Source organism: Oryza sativa, chromosome 9 (assembly GCF_034140825.1).
Source record: "Oryza sativa Japonica Group chromosome 9, ASM3414082v1".
Lineage (NCBI taxonomy): Eukaryota > Viridiplantae > Streptophyta > Magnoliopsida > Poales > Poaceae > Oryza > Oryza sativa.
This window is the reverse complement of record NC_089043.1, coordinates 12,609,035-12,618,878: the sequence shown is the minus strand read 5'-3', so window position 1 is coordinate 12,618,878 and position 9,844 is coordinate 12,609,035. Positions and strand designations below refer to the sequence as shown.

The 9,844-nt window shown below is 38.7% G+C and overlaps 1 long non-coding RNA gene across 2 annotated transcripts; it reads left to right on the top strand.

Moving 5' to 3' along the window:
* The first annotated feature begins 443 nt into the window (after positions 1-443).
* Positions 444-3,910, top strand: LOC4346688 (uncharacterized). Of its 2 annotated transcripts, XR_010735102.1 has the most exons (3): positions 444-1,162; positions 1,524-2,818; positions 3,365-3,910. It is a non-coding gene; the product is annotated as an uncharacterized lncRNA (long non-coding RNA). The 2 variants fall into 2 exon arrangements; XR_001540168.3 differs by lacking the exon at positions 3,365-3,910 and having other exon boundaries at positions 1,524-3,047.
* Positions 3,911-9,844: the final 5,934 nt, after the last annotated feature.

Here is a 9,844-nt window from a genome sequence, read left to right as displayed (position 1 = left end):
CCCCATTTTATATTGGAATTTATTAATTAAAATTAGATCTTCTCTTCAAGACTTTTAAAATTATTTCTAAAAAATTCCATTTAAACAACAATTTATATATTTTGAATTTTCAGGGTGTGACAAAAGCCTAAATCAATAAGTCTAACTCAGCCTATAGTCTCTTTATCCCTTTCTCGGTCAAATAGTGCAAACAATTACTCCCTTTATTAGGTTTAAATAAGTCACAAGAAACACCACATTCATTTACAAATATTTCCCTCGACTTCCTCTACCAGTGAATCTAATAAATACATTTCTACCCTATAGTTTAACAAATGGTTTTACTCATTCATCATTCGTCATATCACACATCCAACGGTCAAAACCATCTGAAGAATTTGGATCCAACGTCCCAGATGCGCGCGTGTCGCTCCTCATCCTCTCCCGCACCCCCCTCTCTCTCTGCCGCAATCGCCGCGCCTCCTCCGCATCGGCGCGACCGCGCGTCAGGATCCCGATCACCCACAACCATAGCGCCCGCCGATCGCCCATCGCCGCCTCGACGAGTCGCCTCGCGTCGATCTCCTTGGCGCCACCACCGACCCCGCGTCGATCTCCTCCGCGCCCCCTTCTATGGCCAGATCCAGATCGGCGCCGAGCCCCCGCCACCAACGACGGCACCCCGGCAACCTACTCCTCGGCCGGCGGCGCGGATCGTCGCCATCACCACAGCTCGCTGATCTCCTCCGACAACGCGATGCCTTCACTCAGCCGCTGCTGCCGCCAGGGAGGCGACGCCCCCACCGAACCACGCCGGGACACTGACGCCCACCTCGCTGATCCCCTCCCATCCTCTGCCGCTCCCCTCGCGCCACCGACGATCTCCGCCTCGACGACCGGCTCTGCGCCGTCACTCCTCGCGATCCCCTCCCGTCCTCCTCTACGGAAACCCTGATATCTCCTTGACCTTCTCCTTGCCGCCACCGATCTGCGTTGCTGAATCAACGTTGCACACCTGGCCGGTCATCAATCTCCGCCGACCGCTGCTGTTCCCCGCCGGAAGCTCCACCGCCGCCCCGCACAGATCAACGTGTTGCTGTCCCCGACACCTCAAGCTCCACCGCCACCCCTCCGCCGCTGCCCCCTTCTCCACCACTCCGCCACCGGCAAACATTAAAAAAAGGTAAACCTCTTGCACAGAAATTACCATTGATATGGTTCACTGTTTGCATATTTCTGAATGCACAATATTGATATACACTATCTCCTTTTTTTAAGGAATATACACTATCTCTTGGAGTTGATCAACTGTATATATGTTTGGAGTTGATATGTTCTAAGATTTTTTAAGTGAGCACTTATATTTTTCTATGGCAATTGGTTGCAATTTTCCCTTTCACATTTTTACAAATTTTGACTTTAAGAGACTCCGAATCATGCTTCAAATAGAAGTTCAACCCCTTCAGTGCTTGTAATTTTTTTATTCACTCTCAGTTGAGCTTAATTACTAAAAATTAATACGTCATTAATATATTCATATGCAGAACAACTGCTTTCAAGGGTGGCACCTCGCCATTGTTTCAGACAACAGCTTCGCCGGTGATTGTCCATTCCCGTATCACTTCGGACGGTTGCTTCTATCCCTCACAATCTCATTCACTGAATTCAAGGCACAACCAAATTCTTCACTGCTCCCTTTTTTAACTTCGCTATGGGATCTGAAGTTTTTAGTTTTTTTCATAATGCCGTTTCTATTTTGGATTGTTCAGAGATAAACCTTACTTGAATTCAGAAGAATTTAGTTTTTAGAAATTAACTTTTTAGTTTATAGGTTTGGAGAGATGAACCTGACCTGAATTCAGAAGAAAACCAACTTAGAAAACATGCAGTTGCGTGTTGCTAAGAAAACATTACCTGAATTTAGTTTAGAAAACCTTACCTGCATTTAGAAATCCCTAATAAAACATGCATTTGCGTGTTGCTAAATTATGCTTAGCATCCTAATACATACTGAAAAATGGGCAACATGATGATGCTGTTTTACCACCTCCTGATATTTTTTATTTTGCACTGTGCATTCAGAACTGATATTTTAGTTTCAACTCCCTGTGTCACCTTCAGGCGTCATCGGTGCAGATCAAGCATTCTAGCCATTGTGATATGCTCTTTCACTAATTTTAGTTTCTCTCTGATTTTTCTTTTAACAAGATCCAGTGATTTATTTCAAAATTGAAAGCCTCGAATTATTTGAATCTTCAAATATGAAGAAACATGGACAGTCGTTCTTTCTTTAGCAAGGCACAAGAAAATTCAGATTCTACATAACCTAGGCCATGACAGGGCATCACATTTCTGATTTAGTTGTTTGCATGCTGGTTCCAACTGAAAAAAAAAAAGATCTACCTTGTTTACAATGATGATATGCAAAAGTTCAATTCGGTCTGTCACATTAGTGATAAAACAAATCTGTCTACTTGGTTTGTGAGGTTGACACCTGGTGACAATTCTGATTAACCTTTTCTGATTGAGCACTTGAAGAGATAATACACAAAAAAAGTTTTATTTTAAACAGCCAAAGTGTATGTACTCAGTCTCTTCAATTTCCTAGCTGTACTAAATCCTGTATTATGGTATTTGGATGGAATTTGTGACTTATATTTTGGGTTCAATATTAATTGTGCCCATTGCTTGCGTGGTCATCTGCTGAGGAGTACATGCTGTTCTTGTGCATGTGGATGAGAAGCTGCGTGGATGGATTCATGTGGCTGTTGGTTGCTCCAACAGTTAAAACTGGTGCTTGATGTTGGTATGGGTTCTTGACAAACCACGGCATGACTAGGTGGCCCGTTGAGCTTGTCTCGGATCTCAGTAGAATTGTGTTTTCTCAATTTGGTCCTGTCACATTCAAAAAATAAAAGATAGTTCAGTCTATGAATGCACCATGGAGTTGATAGTGAACTGTACTAGATTAGGAGTTTGCTATGACTTAGTTTGGTTGATTATGAGGATTTTTATTAGTGATTCTTCTCTTTCGGAATAAATACAAATCAACCTAGCATCTTCCTGTACATGGGTTTAACTGTGTGACAGGAAAATATTATTCTCCTTCGCGAATCATTCAAAGTTACTGCATATAACAATTTCTACTGCTCCCAGATTAGAGCAATATTGGCAAAAATTAGAGCAATGCAAACTACAGGCAAAAATCAGAGCATAATTGTCCTTCTTCAGTTATTAATGTGCAAAATTTATTTATGAACATGTTTATATATTGAATCTTTCTTCAGTGGCCTGTTTGCATTGAGTATGACCAGCAAACATTGGTTTTGGGTTTTGTATATTGTTTACTATGGTAATCCTTCTGAACTTATGGTTTGAATTTTAGGTTCTTTTATCGAAGGTGAGCTTCTTTGCCTCTCAAGGATCTGATGTTGCGCAAGATAATGTGCTTGGGTTATACAAGCAGAATTGCTGTCATATGCATTCTTTTGCACATGAAAGATCATCCTTTTGCATTTCATGTGGCCTGCAATGATTTATTTCGGGTGTGCTGCTATACATTGCCGAGTGGAACTCACTCCAGCTGTCCAGCGCCTGGTGGCGTCTGTCTTCCTCGCCAGTTTACAGCTGTCCTTGGGGAAGACCGAGCTGAGCTGCAGTAGGAAGAGCTTCTTGCCAGCTGACCTAGGCAAATTCGCCAAGCTGCAGGTAACACTTCAAACAAGTAGATCAGTCATAACCGTCTGTGCTTCAGAGAAATGGACAAGTTCAGAATCGGGAAGACTAATTTAGAGAGAACAGAGATTTTCAGACTTCAGAACTTAGATGTGATCACTGAGCAGAGTTCTGTTTTTGCTAGGCTGATTACACTGTTCTATTAAAATGGAAGTTTTTGAATTGTCAATAATCTCCTACAAGTTCTTCTGTTTAAGGGCGATTATTTCTGGAGTGCTTCTATATGGTTTGTTCAGCTCTACCTTAGTGAAAGTACCTGTCGTCTCTGATGGCGGATAATTAGTGAAAATACATTCACTTCTTTTCCATATAACGTTCAAAATTCCTGCTAATTATTGAAATACACAATTGTTCAGCTAATATATATTTCCTCATACCAGTAAAAACACACATTCTTTTCCCAAGTTGTGTCTCCTGATACTACAATATCTATATACTAGAAGTTGCACGTTGTCCTGCTTTGCATGAGTAAATGCCATCTTTGTATATCTGAGCAGTAAATTTTTGTTATGTAGATTTTTTTGTTATGTAGAACTTTTTGTTATGTAAATGCCATCTTTACAAAAATTGTCGTAGTGTTAGCACGGACAAAATTTTGGATTAATAGTGGTTGAGCCTTATATTTTAAAATGGAGGGAGTAATAAAGTGGTGTCATTGCCTAAAAAAGAAGTGGAGTGATGTGTTGCCATTATCTTCGACTTGCTCCATGCACTGATATAGCATACCACAGCCGTGGTTTTTGTGTCAGTGGAATTTATATTTCAGTTATATAGAAAAATAAAAGAGTGGAGAGTTAAGAGAGAGAGAGGACAAAAGATGCTTTTTTTAAAAAAAAATATTTTTTATATGACGCATTGGCGTTTAGACATTACCGTAGCATGTCACGTCAACGTAAAGAGTGTGTTGGAGTCCGTTTGGACCTATGTGATACCCAGGACGTGTCAACGTATAGAACGGGTTGGAGCCCGTTAGCCCGTTTGGACCTATGTGATATTTAGGACAAGTTCTGAAATCCGAAAATACATATAGACGTCACCATGGTATGCCATGTCAACGTACAAAGCAAGTTGGAGTCCGTTTGGACCTATGTGATACCCAAGACAAGTTCGGAAATCCGAAAATATATTTTGAGAGTTTAGGAAATCAAAAGACACATCCGCACAAGCTTGTGGGTCGTTTGTGCACTAACTAAAATTGTCACCGTACTAACAAATTATCACCGTAACGTTAGTACGGGCATATTACTAGTGAAAAAAAATTGAAGCACTACCTCATCCTACCATATGCATGTACTACCGTCTCCCATCCCTCCTCTCAACTCCCTTTCAGTTATCTCCTCTACTACTTTCAAATTAACAACCTAATATATTAAAAAAGCAATAGTTACATAGCTAAGTGATCAGTTATATCTATTTTTTATTTATTTTAATTGTTACTATATTATAATTAAATAAATAAGTCAAGATCTATATTACATATATGTTACTTTGTAAAAATTTAAATACGTCATAGATACCGCCATCCTACCCTTTGCATAGTAACTGCATCTGAATAAAACAGTAAAAAAAATTGACAATATGTATTATATCATCATAAATCATTCTACGTAATAAAAATCCATTAATTGTTCATTAAATATCCTTAAAAGCACTCTAAATCACAAGATGTCAAAATTAAAATACAACATACACCCCCTATCAGCATTATAACCAAATTACAATCAAATATTAAGAAAAATCAATATGTATTATATCATCTTAAATCATTGTACATTGTACATAATAATACAATGTTAAATGTCCTATAAAACACTCTTAAATCATGGCGCACCATGTTCTCAAAATAAGAAAAGATTCAAAGGAAAAAAAGCAAAACAACATACCATCAGTTTCCATATAAATTACATCAATTTTTCAACCATTATCGACAGATCTATTTCCTCTCCACCTTTAAGTTATTTAGCTATCAAACTAGAAGAGAAATAATCAACAGTTATACATTTTAAAATGGCAATAAAATTTAAGTTACATGTCTATTTTCTATTATAACTATTTTTCTATTTATAATTAAATGAATAATTTAAGGTCCATATGCCTATACTTTTCTATATTACAAATATATCACTCGGAAATAGACGATCCATGCATTTTGCATGTCATCCAGATAGCAAAGTAATACAATAAAAAATTATCAATATATGTTACGTCATTCTATATATTATTCCATAAATATACATAGCTAAAACAAAATTAATGGTGTCGAAACAAAAATTATAAATTCAAGTATAAAAGAATACCCTATTTTTATCGATGGACAACACATGCCATTTTACATGTTGTCCAAATTGCCATAAAAAGCTATAATATATTTCAACTATACCTGTTGCACCATCATGTATTATTTCTCAAACATGAATAACTAAATTGGATATATAGTACCTAAGAAACAAATAGCTCGAATATGAATAGTCCAAGCCACTACATAATAATTTAGAGGGAGAAACATCACTGCCACGTTACATGTTATCTGAATTGCTATAAAAATATGAAATAATTTGAGAACACCAATCACAACATTATACATTGTTTTGCAAACATTCATAACTAAATTAGGTATACATTATATAAACAAAAAGAGCTGACTCACATTTGAATAGTCCAAGCCCTACATAAAAGACCAGATAGATTAAACAATCTGCTTGCTTCATGAGCTTTTTAAAAGTAATGTGCTGAAATAATCCGATCAAGGAAAATGATCTTTCGCCATTTGTGAAGTGCTATAATTTTGAAATAACTATTCCATTAACCATTGCATAATAATTGCCTTAGATAATTAGAACAACACTAATAGGTTAGAAAAATTATCTCAGGAACGCCAACAAGAAAATTTTCGAAGCAATCATATTTCTAAAGTATGGCACGTGTTATCCGGTTAATATTCCTCTCCTGTAAGTGTCTCAAACGAAACATACGATACATACCCACGCGAATGCGCGGGCTACCTTCCTAGTTATTATATACTAAAAGTCCATTAAACTTTCTACAAACGCTCCCATATCGTCACGTGGCACTCTACAAACGCTCCTAAGCTGCCACATGGCAAAGAAACATCTAGCCCTTGATTTTCATTTAAATTGGTGGGTCCATCCTTTACAACCATTAGATCAGATGTAGAAAAAAGAGTAATCCACCAATTCTAATCTACCGCCAACTTGGGCCCCACTGTATTCGTGTGGACGCACGTATGCGTATGTTCTGTACGCTCCTATTCCCATTATTCTCTTTTCATTCTATTATCCATTTATCTCTCCTATTTTCCTTCTTCTAATAGAAAGCAAAATTTATGTAAAAATATTTAGGCAACAATAGCATTTAAATCATAAAAGAATTATAATATGCTTTTATATAGTATAATCATACATACATGTTTTGATCACACTACTAAAAAGACAGATAGAAATCGATGTTATAGTTGTCGGAAGTGATAAAACCGGCACCTATAGACCATTTCCCACCTCTCTGGGTTGAAAATAAAAAAAACTGACACCTTTAATAGAATATAGGTGCCGTCTTTTTATAATATAGGTGTCGGTTTTATAATAAAAGTTGACACCTTTAATTTCTTATAAGTATCGGTTAATTAAAAACCGACACCTTCAATATATCGGCTTTTAAAAAACGACACTAAAAAACTAACCCGAGCCGACCGGTGGTCTCAAGCGGATAAGGCTGAGAGGGCTCGGTGCCTCTCTCTCTCTCGCGGATAAGACTGAGTCTCTCGCTCTTTCTCTCTCGCGCGCTCCTCTCCTTTTCTGATCTCTATCACTATCTTTCGCGCGCTCCTCTCTGTCGGCTCGGCGGCGGTGGTAGCGCCCTCTCCTCCACCGGATCCGGTCAGAGGGGAGACGGTGGCGCCCTCCCCACGGGGATGATGTGGCAGGCGGCGGCGCCCGAGGGGAGGCGGCGGGAAGCGGCAGCGCCCTCCCCTCCACCAGATCCGGGGAAGGGGAGGCAGTGGTGCCAAAGGGGAGGTGGCAGGCATCAGTGGTGCCCTCTCCACAGGGAGGAGGCAGCGGCGGCGGTGGCGACCTCTCCTTCGCCTTATCCGACGGGAGGAGAGGCAGCGGGCAACGGTAGTGCCCTCCCCACGAGGAGGCGGCGGCATCGGCGGTGGTGTCGAGCGGTGACTCTATGTGTTATCTATATGTTTGTGATGTGCATTTTGTGATTGTGTTCTTAATAGGGATGAGTAGCTTGGTTCCCAGTGGCTGGGAAGAATATTATTGATGTTCATGTTCATGTGTTCTTGGATGTTCTTGATGTTCTTCGATGTGTTCTGGCCAGGGTGAAGGGGAGCTGCTCGATGCCTTTTTTTTTTATTCCTGGGACCTCAAAGATCCCAGTTTTAGAACCGGCACCTCCGATTTCTCTCATCAGTGCCGCTTCCTAGGTGCCGGTTGGGAAATTCAGCACCTAGCCGGGTTCCCAAGCAGTATCTATCCAGGTTTATGTGGTAGTGTAAGTTTATGTTGTTAGATTATTTATGTAATAATAAATTTACAGATAAAAACCGATGTTTACTGTAAGTATGTCTGTATTATAGATACATCTTCTATGATATTGCAACACCCTATAATTATCTTTAAGAAAAAATCACCTCTCAAAATCGATCATAGATAATTACAAATTATTTATAGCGATGTATTAAATATTACAGGTGTCATCCGGTTCATATTCTGTCTATATAAGTTTTTCAAACATAATCTAAAATACATGTCCGCGCAAATACGTGGGCTACTTTTCTAGTTTTTTTAAAAAAATGTATACACCATACGTTGACAATATAGTTCTCTTTTCTTTTTTTCCCGTGACCACAAGGATGTTGAGCTGTTTAAAGTTTTCGCAAAAGAATTCAAGTTCATCTGTGAGAGTTTAAGGATATCCACCACTCTCTGTCAGTACTCCATTTATAATTGTACGCCCGAAGTTTCTACATACAGTATATATGTAATGTTTTCAAGTCTGGTGGATGCGTGTACGGGAGCACGACAATACTGAGTCATAAGTCTATTAATTCTAAAAAGCGCAAGCGAGCTAGAGCAAGCATGATATAGTAAGAGATAGTTAAGAACAATCGATGGGCTATTATCAATTTCCTCTCAGAAGATCAAGTTCAGTTGTGCATGTGTGTGTGTTAATTTATATATGGACATCACCACCCTGTCATTCCTTGTAAAAGAAGGGCCTTAGATTCGTCCTACAGTTTGACTTTGATTTTTCAGTTTTGTTTATAGCCATAGGAAATACCTGTTTCCAATCATACACTACGATAATTATTATCCTCTCAGAATGTGTTTGGTGTTGTTTTCTGAATCGAGGGAGCGGTTTTCATCAAATCAAATTCAGGCAGCAATAGTGTTGCTAGTTGAGTTTTTTTTTTTCACTTTCTTTTTTACTTTTGTTGCGTAATGTAATTAGAAGTGACATGCATGTGGGCATGTCCGAAATCCATGTGCAGCAAGCTAAGTATATATATACGGTACTCACTCAATGGTCTAATTCTCCATCTCACTCTGAACGTATTAGTGCACGTCTCATACTCTCATCTAGGCAGATGCATTGAGAAGAGCGCATGCCAAAAGCTAGAGCAGAATGATCTGATGGCATAATTTGCACTAGATAAGGTATGTAGTTCCTCGGTCCCTTAATTTCTTTAGGGCAAGTTTTATAGTAGAGGTGACTACCATATTTAATTTTATGCATGGCATACATCATTAAATTAAGAGGTAACATGTATTATGGGTTACCTCTATCACACAATCCCCAGTATCTCTAATACTCTTACATGTTTATTGAAGTTTACCGCTAATTTCTTTACCGTCAGTGTCAGGATATGATCGATGGAAGTATAAGAGTACATTTCATAGAAATACAACTCTTTTGTCAACAGTATCAGGTTGATATAACTTTAGCAACGCATTTGTAAAATACACCATATATTTCCTTTTGTTTTGGTGTTGATTTGTATACATTTGCGGCAGTACAACAATAACGTATGACTTCATTTAAAGCTTGCAATTTAATTTAACTCGTAACACCCACCCATCATATACATATGCAATAGTAACTG